Source organism: Arachis ipaensis, chromosome B1 (assembly GCF_059453495.1).
Source record: "Arachis ipaensis isolate K30076 ecotype BB chromosome B1, ASM5945349v1, whole genome shotgun sequence".
NCBI classification, from domain to species: domain Eukaryota; kingdom Viridiplantae; phylum Streptophyta; class Magnoliopsida; order Fabales; family Fabaceae; genus Arachis; species Arachis ipaensis.
Genome location: NC_142436.1, coordinates 136,001,394 through 136,011,168, shown reverse-complemented (window position 1 = coordinate 136,011,168; position 9,775 = coordinate 136,001,394). Strand labels below are relative to the sequence as shown.

Genomic DNA, 9,775 nt, shown 5'->3' with positions numbered 1-9,775 from the left:
TCAACTTTGGCATGAAAACAGGGCCACGCGTACGCGCACTCCACGCGCACGCGTGGATGGCCAAAAACTCATCGACGAGCAAGCGTCATACGCGCGAACGCGCGGGTTGAAAAATATCCAAACGGCGCACAAGCGTCAGCCACGCGTACGCGTGGGTGCTCTTGCGCCCAGGCACAAAACTGGCACGACCCTGGCACAACTCTCTGGAAAATAGCTGGGTATTTGGTACAGCGCATCGACGCGCCCGCGCACACCACACGCACGCGTGGATGGTGCTTTCTGGAAGAACGGCGTGCACGCGCCAGGTGCGCCTACGCGCGTAGGGTCGTTCTGCTAAAAATTTTCTAAGTTAAAAGCTGCAGAATTTACAGATTCAACCCCCAATCTTCCGACGGACATAACTCTCTCATTTTAAATCGTTTTTCACCCATCCTTCGAACGGCATGGACATCCCGGATCCAATTTCATTTCTAAACAGATTTGGCAGAAAACAGAGATCCGTAGTCCAGGTTATGTCCCGTCAAAGTATGCCCCAAAACCATGTTTCCATACAAAACCATAAAGTGCCATTTTCAAAACAAGCCATTTTCAACGCTTTTCAAAATCAATCAAAACATGCCAATTTCAGCCTTTTCTTTGAAATCAATCAAAATATACCAAAATCAACATCAAGCCTCCTCAACTCGCACGTTGACACTTTCTCAAACTCAAACACATTTACATATCATATACTCTTTCTCATGCCAAATTTCAACAACACTATTTCCAATCAACCATCATTATACATAATCAATATCGTACTCACTATCACGTGGCTTCACCCACAAATCAACCTTAATCATTCCTCAAGCATATATCACGACAAACATATCTCTAATGCATCATCATACCATCAAGGCATCAATAATCATAATCACATATATGACCATATAATATATCTCAACCAAAACCAAACATACCTCATCTATATAATTGCACCCAAATTTACCAAATCCCACACCTCAACTCCTCAAACCTTATTATTCAATAACCAACCCAATCATTCATATATTCATTATCTGAAATTCATCCAATCACTTGTGTCATCATACAATGCACACATCAACTTACCTTTATCACCTTTTTTCGGCCTCCGACCCAAAACCCACGGCCTCCGGCCCAATATCATAATTTAAATGCATAAACCACAAATTAATACTCATTACCCAGTACATCAAATTCTCAATACACCAAGCATACAAGGCCACACAATTCTCAACCCAAATCATTAATTCACATTACATACCAACTATGCATATTAGCACCAACCATTTACACAATCCAAACTTAATCCTAGGGGCATCTAGCCTAGGAATTCTCATCACAACACACGGTACTTAAATGAAACTTAAACCGTACCTCTTGTAGCCAAACCAATTGAGCCTCTTCTTTGGAAGTCTTCACCAACCTTAGCTCCAAGCCTCACCAAAGCTCCTCAAGCAATACCAATCTCCCAATAGTGCACCAACATCACCAAATACACTAACATAACCAATATCACATACATACATCAACCTAGGGCTCATAAAAATGACAAGTCACAAGGGTTTGAGCACTTCTTACCTCAGCCCATATGAAGTAGGGATAGAACCCACTTAGAATCCATGTTGGAGTATCCCTAAACACCCAAAATCACAAGATTTCAACACTAATTACCTAAAAACGTGTAACAGTGGGGAATTTCGAAAATTGGGCAGAGATGAATGGAAGACTCACCACAAAACTTAGATAGAATTGTAGAGTATGAGAAGAGCGACGCGTGGCCGCAAACGGCTCGTCAATCGGAGCTCCGTAGCTCAAGTTATGGTGGTTTGAAGATCAAAGAGAGTTAGGTTTTCTCTCTTCTCTTCTCTCTTCCCAATTTCAGCGCCCAACACCCCTTCTTTAGGGCAAAATGAGCTGAAATGCTCATGACTAATGTTTATATATGTTGGGTCTTGGGCCCACTTAGGCCCGGTTCACTTATTTTTGCCTATTGGCCCAATTTTGGGCCAAAACCTTTAAGATTAGCGCTCTAAATTGCACTTTAAATATTTCTACCTTCCCTAATTATAGTTCCTCATTTATTAATATTATTTACCCATAATCAATTTTCTCAGCTGTAGTGCCAGACAGATCTCAGCCGGTACTGCCGGTCAAAATTCCACTGCGCGCTTTTACGCAGAAAACTATGTTTTCCGACTCGGAAAAATTCACTGAATCCAAATATCATATTTGAATTATCAAATTCCAATTGCCAAATCTTCCAACCATATTCGCTCTTATTTAACTTATTATTTAATTAATTTTGGTTAGACCGGGTATTACACAATTGGCATATGACAGTTCTCAGTTTGTCCCATAGGGCTCGTATCATTCCCTCCCTCCTGAAAAAGATTCGTCCTCGAATCTGCATCACAAGCAAAAGGAGATAGGTCAGAGACATTAAAAGTAGCTGATACATTATATTCACCTGAAAGGTCAATCTTGTAAGCATTATTATTGACCCTTTCGAGCACTTGAAATGGACCATCGCCCCTAGGGTCTAACTTGGATTTTCTTTGAGTAGGAAATCTCTCCTTTCTCAAATGAACCCATACCCAGTCACCAGGTTCAAAGATAAGTTGTCTTCGACCTTTATTCACCCGTTGGGCTATCAACTTATTTTTCTGTTCAAGCGATTCACGTGCTTTCAAGTACATTGCTTTAACCTTTTCAGCTTTACCTTCTGCATCCAAGCTAACAATATCACTCAAAGGCAAAGGAAATAAGTCCAAAACAGTTAAAGGATTAAACCATAAACAAGTTCAAAAGGAGAAAACCCAGTAGAAGAATGAATAGTTCTATTATAAGCAAACTCAAGAAAAGGTAAACAATCTTCCCAAGTTTTCAAATTCTTACCAACAAAAACACGTAATAAGGTCCCTAAGTTCTATTTACTACTTCAGTTTGACCATCAGTTTGAGGATGACAAGTAGTAGAGTATAATAATTTTGTGCCTAATTTACCCCATAAAACTTTCCAAAAATGACTCAAAAATTTTACGTCACGATCAGAAACAATAGTTTGGGGAACACCATACAAACGCACAACCTCTCTAAAGAACAGATCAACAATATTTGTTGCATCATCAGTTTTATGGCATGCAATAAAATGAGCCATTTTACTAAATCTGTCTACCACAACAAAAATGCTATCTCGACCTTTTTTTGTTCGAGGCAAACCAAGAACAAAATTCATAGAAATATCAACCCACGGATGCATAGGAATAGGTAAAGGGGCATACAAACCATGTGGTTAAGACTTAGATTTAGCCTGTTTACATGCAACACACTTAGCACAAAATTTTTCAACATCTCTACGCATGCGTGGCCAGTAAAAATGTTCAGATAACACATCCAATGTCTTATGCACACCAAAATGACCCATCAAACCCCCATTATGTGATTCAAGAACAAGTAAGTCCCTCATAGAACAAGCAGGCACACAAATTCTATTACCACGAAACAGAAAACCTTCATGTCTATAAAATTTGTTAAATGCACTATGTTCACAAGAGGCATAAATAGCAGAAAAGTCAAAATCAGTGACATACAACTCCTTTAAAAACTCAAATCCCAATAACTTAGAGGTAAGTGTAGTAATCAAAGCATACCTCCGAGATAAAGCATCAGCAACGACATTATCTTTACCTTGTTTAAAGGCAATCACATAGAAAAATGTTTCAATAAATTTCACCCATTTAGCATGTCTTTTATCAAGCTTACCTTGTCCTTTTAAGTGCTTCAAAGATTCATGATCCGTGTGAATCACAAACTCCTTAGGTAAGAGGTAGTGTTGTCAAACCTCTAAGGCCCAAACCAAAGCATATAATTCTTTGTCATATGTTAAATATTTACGCTAAGCTAAATTCAACTTTTCACTGAAGAAGGCAATGGCTCGTTTTTCCTGCATTAAAACAGCACCTATACCAATCCCAGAAGCATCACATTCAATCTCAAAGGTTTTATCAAAGTTAGGTAAAACAAGAATAGGAGCAGAACACAAATAGTCTTTTAGGGTATGAAATGCAATGTCTTGTTCCCTTTCCCATTTAAATCCAACATCCTTTTTTATAACCTCTGTGAGAGACGCAGCAATGGTAGAAATTTTTTTTACAAATCTTCTATAAAACCCAGCTAACCCATGAAAACTTCGTACCTCAGAAGCATTCTTAGGCGTTGGCCATTCACGAATGGCCTTTACCTTTTCCTCATCAACTTCAATTCCACTCGCACTCACAACAAAACCAAGAAATATAACTCGATCAATACAAAAAGTGCACTTTTTAAGATTAGCATATAATTTTTCTTTTCGAAGCACTTCCAAAACAGCTGAAACATGTGACAAGTGGTCATCCAAACAAGTGCTATAAATGAGAATATCATCAAAATAAACAACAACAAATTTACCCAAAAAGTCTCGCAAAACATGGTTCATTAGACGCATAAAAGTACTAGGGGCATTAGTTAACCCAAAAGGCATTACTAACCACTCATATAACCCATGTTTTGTTTTAAATGCATTCTTCCATTCATCCCCTGGTTTCATTCGAATTTGATGATACCCACTTTTCAAATCAATTTTAGTGAATATGCATGCACCATATAACTCATCAAGCATGTCATCTAACCTATGGATAGGATAACGATACTTTACCGTAATTTTATTGACTGCACGACAATCCACACACATTCGCCAAGTACCATCCTTCTTTGGAACCAACAAAACTGGTACAGCACATAGACTCATACTCTCCCGGATGTGACCTTTGGCTAATAACTCCTCCACTTGCCTTTGAAGCTCATTTGTCTCTTCAGGATTACTCCTATAGGCTAGTCTATTAGGAATGCTAGCACCAGGAATAAAATCAATTTGGTGCTCAAACCCACGTAATGGAGGCAAACCACGTGGTACGTCAGTAGGAAAGACATCGGCAAATTTCTGCAACAAAAAGACAAAGCTATTTGGCAAATTTGGGTTAAGGTCAGTGTCAGAGAATAAAATATCCCTAAACCAAACCATAAACAAAGCGTTCTTGCCTATTAAAGCACTCTTTAAATCTCTCTCTTTTGCAAAGAAACACAATTTGCTCTCAACTTTCTCAAATTTTTTTTTTGTATTTGTACTACTCTCATGACATGGACTCTTTTCTTTCTTTTCACTCACCTTTGGGCCTTTTGCTATATTCTTTTCTCTCATAGCCTCTTTTCTCTTATATTTTTCTTTGATCTCACATCCCATGTTCCCCTTGGTATCCTGTTGAAGCTTCAACTGGTCAAGGTAAACCTCCTTAGGTGATAAAAGAGCAAGAGTGATCTTGCGACCATTAAAATCAAAGGAGAATCGATTCGTGTAACCATCATGAAATGCTCGACGGTCGAACTGCCAAGGTCGCCCCAATAATAAATGACAAGCTTGCATTGGCACCACATCACACAATGCCTCATCAACATACTTGCCAACAGAGAATGCAATTGTCACCTGTTTGTCAACCTTGATCTTTCCACTGTCATTCAACCACTGCAACGTATATGGTTTAGGATGTCGAACACATGTCAAAACCAATTTCTCCACCATAAGTGTACTAGCCACATTAGTCCAACTCCCGCTATCAATAATTAGACTACACACTTTTCCACCCACCAAGCATCTAGTGTGAAAAAGATTGTGGCGTTGCTCTAGACTATCTTCTTTCACCTACAAATTCAAAGCACGTCTAACAACAAGAGATTCACCATGGACTGCATACTCAACATCACCATCAGAACAATCCTCCAAAGATGGCATGCTATTATGATCAGAGTCATCACCATGATCAAAATCAGACACAATATCATCTCCTCTAATAACCATCAATCTCCTATTTGGGCAATCACTAGCATAATGACCCATACCATGACACTTGAAGCATTTAATATCTCGATGTCTAGAAGTAGCAGAAGAAGAGTTAGAATTACCTTTCTTCTTCGTAGCATCAAGCAATGCATTGGATTCAACACCCTTAGTATTTTTTGTGTCAGCACTACGAGACTCCCACTTCGGATTAGCATGCGATAATCCTCTTGGTGCTCTTCTTTGTTGTTGCCTCTCCACCTTCATTGCCATACTGACCAAATCCTCCATCTCCACATAATGATGTAACTCCACCACATCAGCAATTGCTCTATTCAAACCACCCACAAATCGTGCCATAGTAACCTCAGTGTCCTCTTCTATGTTGGCAGTAATCATAAGCATTTCCATTTCCTTATGGTAGTCTTCAACGGACTTGGAGCCTTGAGTCAGTCGATGTAACTTCTGATGCACTTTCCTGTAGTAGTACGAAGGCACAAATCGTTTCTTCATGAGGCGCTTCATAAGATCCCAAGGCTCTATAGGGTGATCATCATTCCACCGTCGTGTCTTCACTAGTTCATCCCACCAAAGCAAGGCATAGTCAGAGAATGCAACTGCTGCCAAACGAACCTTCTTTGCCTCAGAGTAATTATGACAAGCAAAAATTCTTTCCACCTTACGTTCCCACTCCAAATAAACTTCAGGATCATTTCTCCCTTTGAATGGTGGTATTTGCATCTTGATGACGTTGATATTGCTATCTTGACTTTTAGGTCGAGGTGTTATAACCCCATCAGAGTCATCATCAGAAGGTACATGATTCTGATGCCGATTCCGGAAAGGTCCTTGTTTAGTAATCTTGGATAGTGTCTGTGTCACCTCTTACTTCCATGCTTCCAATTCAGTCAAGCGATTAGTTAAGTGTTGAATGGCCCTTTGCATCAACTCCATGTCAACTAAAGTATCTTCGGAATGAGCTACCATAACAATGAACCTGTAACAAAAATGTTATAAAAGGACCTCACAATCACTCGCTCACGTGTTTCACTCAAAGATGGACACTCGTGTTTATTCTCAAAATTGGCTTTTACCCTCGATTGAACTTACCACTCTTGCCTTTTACCACTCTTGAATCTCTTTGACTGTTGCACTTTAGAAATCAAATAAAAATAAAAGATAGAGAAAATCCGACGCAACGATAAGAGAAAAAGATGGACAGAATAATAAAAAGGGACAAAGACACAAAAGACAAAAGATAAGAATAATAAAAAAAATAAAATAATAAGAATAAGAATAATAATAATAACGTACGTAATGATTTTTTTTCGAGATTGTTGCTTTGTTTTTTTTATAAGAACACAACTCTTTTTTTGTGTTTTTTTTTTTTTTTGCTTGAGTGCTACTGTAAACTTTAAAGTATGTACTCTTAAGTATGTATTCTTTTTTTTGTTTTTTTTTTTGGTACTCAAGGTGTGTTGGCAAAAGAAAATTTACTAATTATAAGAAGAAATTTCAAAGTGCATACTCTTTTTTTTTTTTACTAATAATGAGAAGAATGATAATAAAGTAATAAAAATGAAAGACGAAAAGAATAATGATGAATACAAAGGCAGCAAGGAAAGAGAGTAATCCTAGGGAAAGGAATTAAAAGCCAATAAACAAGAAAAGAACAAGACGTAAGGATAAAGTGACTATGCATGGCTGGAAATTTTTTTTTTTTAAATTTATATAGAACACAAAAAGGGTGAACGTAGACTAATGAAAATTAATCTAATACCTGAAATCTGATACCAAATGATACGGAACGTAACCCAGGATAAGACAGAAGATCAAAGAAAGGGACTCCTCTACCTCAATTTGATTTCCTGATACAGCTAAGAGAATTACTCTACCTCACCTGTTCACACCCAAGTTTCTCAAAGAAACTCAAAGAAAATTTCATTCATAAAATTAAGGAAAAGAAATAGTTACCAGGTTTTAGAGGGTTTTTATACCTCTTAAATTTAAATCCCTAACTCATAAGTTCACTAGAATAAAATATGGGACAAATCATAATTGGGCCTAAAACAATCAAATAACAAAAAAATAAAATAAACATAGAATAAATTCTAAGAAAGTGATGTCTCTTTTAATTCATCTTAACTAATGAGGGTTTTCAATGCATCTTGTAAAATAGTAAGACGTGTGACTTTTGATAATCGTTAATCATTGTCTTGCCCAATTCTTGATGCATCTCCTAAACACATGATTTAGCCATGTTTGCAAAACCTTCTTTTATTCTCTTAGTTGTTGCTCTTGTAATTGGACCAATTGGCATATGACAGTTCTCAGTTTATCCCATAGAACTCGTATCAATAAATGTTGGTGTCGTTCTCTTTCCTTTCTTCTTTTATCTGTCATCATCTAACTATTTTTAACCATCAATTTTACATAAAAACTTTTTAAATATTTGCAACTAAAAATAGTTACTATTACCGTTTTAATATAAATATTAATTATATGTAACCGTTACTTTTCAATAATAATAGGTATTAAATTTAATTGATTAAGACTATTAAAGTTTTGTACCATTACTATTGGAAAATTATAAAATTGCCACACACAATTATTTTTTTCTGGTGACTTCAATCACAAAGATTAATATGATACAAGTTTATTCTATAATAAATTTGTATTAATTTTTATATAATAAAAATAGATAAATAAATAAATAATAACATTTTATCTATTAGACTATTACTCTATTATTACATAAGATTTCTCTTTAAATTTAAAATTTTTTTATTATTATCTCTTTTCATTCAATAACTTTTACTAATATAATCTCACAATTAATAATAAATTTAATATTATTATTAAACTATTTAAGGAAAAACTATCTTCTTATTTATTGTCATTAATTCTATTTATTATCATTAACTCTGTTTGTTAAAATATTATTCTATCTTTATATATTTTATATCATACATGAAACAACATACATATTGTTCATACCCTGGCCCAATAAATAGGGCCCAGGATCCAAGCAAAGAAGCCCAACCCAAAGGGGTTGGCCCTCCTCCAGTACCAGCCTTCATCCCCAGAAGTCGGTACTGAACACGACCTGCTCCAAAGAAGTCGGATACGAGGGTTAGCTGGCAGATAACACTCATTCGAATAAGTAACTGCCCCTAGAAACTCTCTAACCACTTCGTAGAGCCATATCTTAACCTCCCTAAGATATGGGAACGGTTATCCACCTAAAAAGGTGGCACTACTTCAGCGGTGGTTATTGGTTCACCACTATAAATACCCTGACATCCCTCAGGTATCACTAAGTCCCAATACTTTCTCAACTTGCTCACACTCTTGCTAACTTAGGCATTGGAGTGTCATTGCAGGTACCACCCCCCATTCTTCCAGACGCACAAGTCGAACGGAGGAACACCGAGTTTCAGGTGCACCAGCTGGCCACCTCCCTCACACGTTTGGGTCAACCAACGTCATCCGGCCCACTAATCTCCGGTTACCCACCGTAACATTGGCGCCGTTGCCGGGGACCCGAGAGATTGACCAGTGATGGCGGAAAGATCCCCTGAAGAAGGTCATGTGGAGACAGATTCTGATCAAGAGAATTTGAACACCGGAAACAATGAAGCAGATCAGAACCTCCACCAGGAAGCTAATGATCAAAATAAGGAAGGTACTTCCGGAATCAAAAATCCGAAGGCAAACTCCTCGGGGGGGCGCGAGTCAGAAAAAGAAGGACCCCCTCTCGCTAGTGAGCTTATGGGGCTAATTCATAGCCGCCTCGAGTAGCTAGAGCAGGAGCGGGAACGACAAAGGGAAGCTGAAAAGAACCTAAAAGAGGAGATGGAGCGACGAAAAGAGTTAGAAAGAA

General features: G+C 37.7%; 1 pseudogene; it reads right to left on the bottom strand.

Annotated features, from left to right (window-relative positions):
* Positions 1 to 2,342: 2,342 nt before the first annotated feature.
* On the bottom strand, positions 2,343 to 6,417 carry LOC110266674 (uncharacterized; annotated as a pseudogene).
* Positions 6,418 to 9,775: the final 3,358 nt, after the last annotated feature.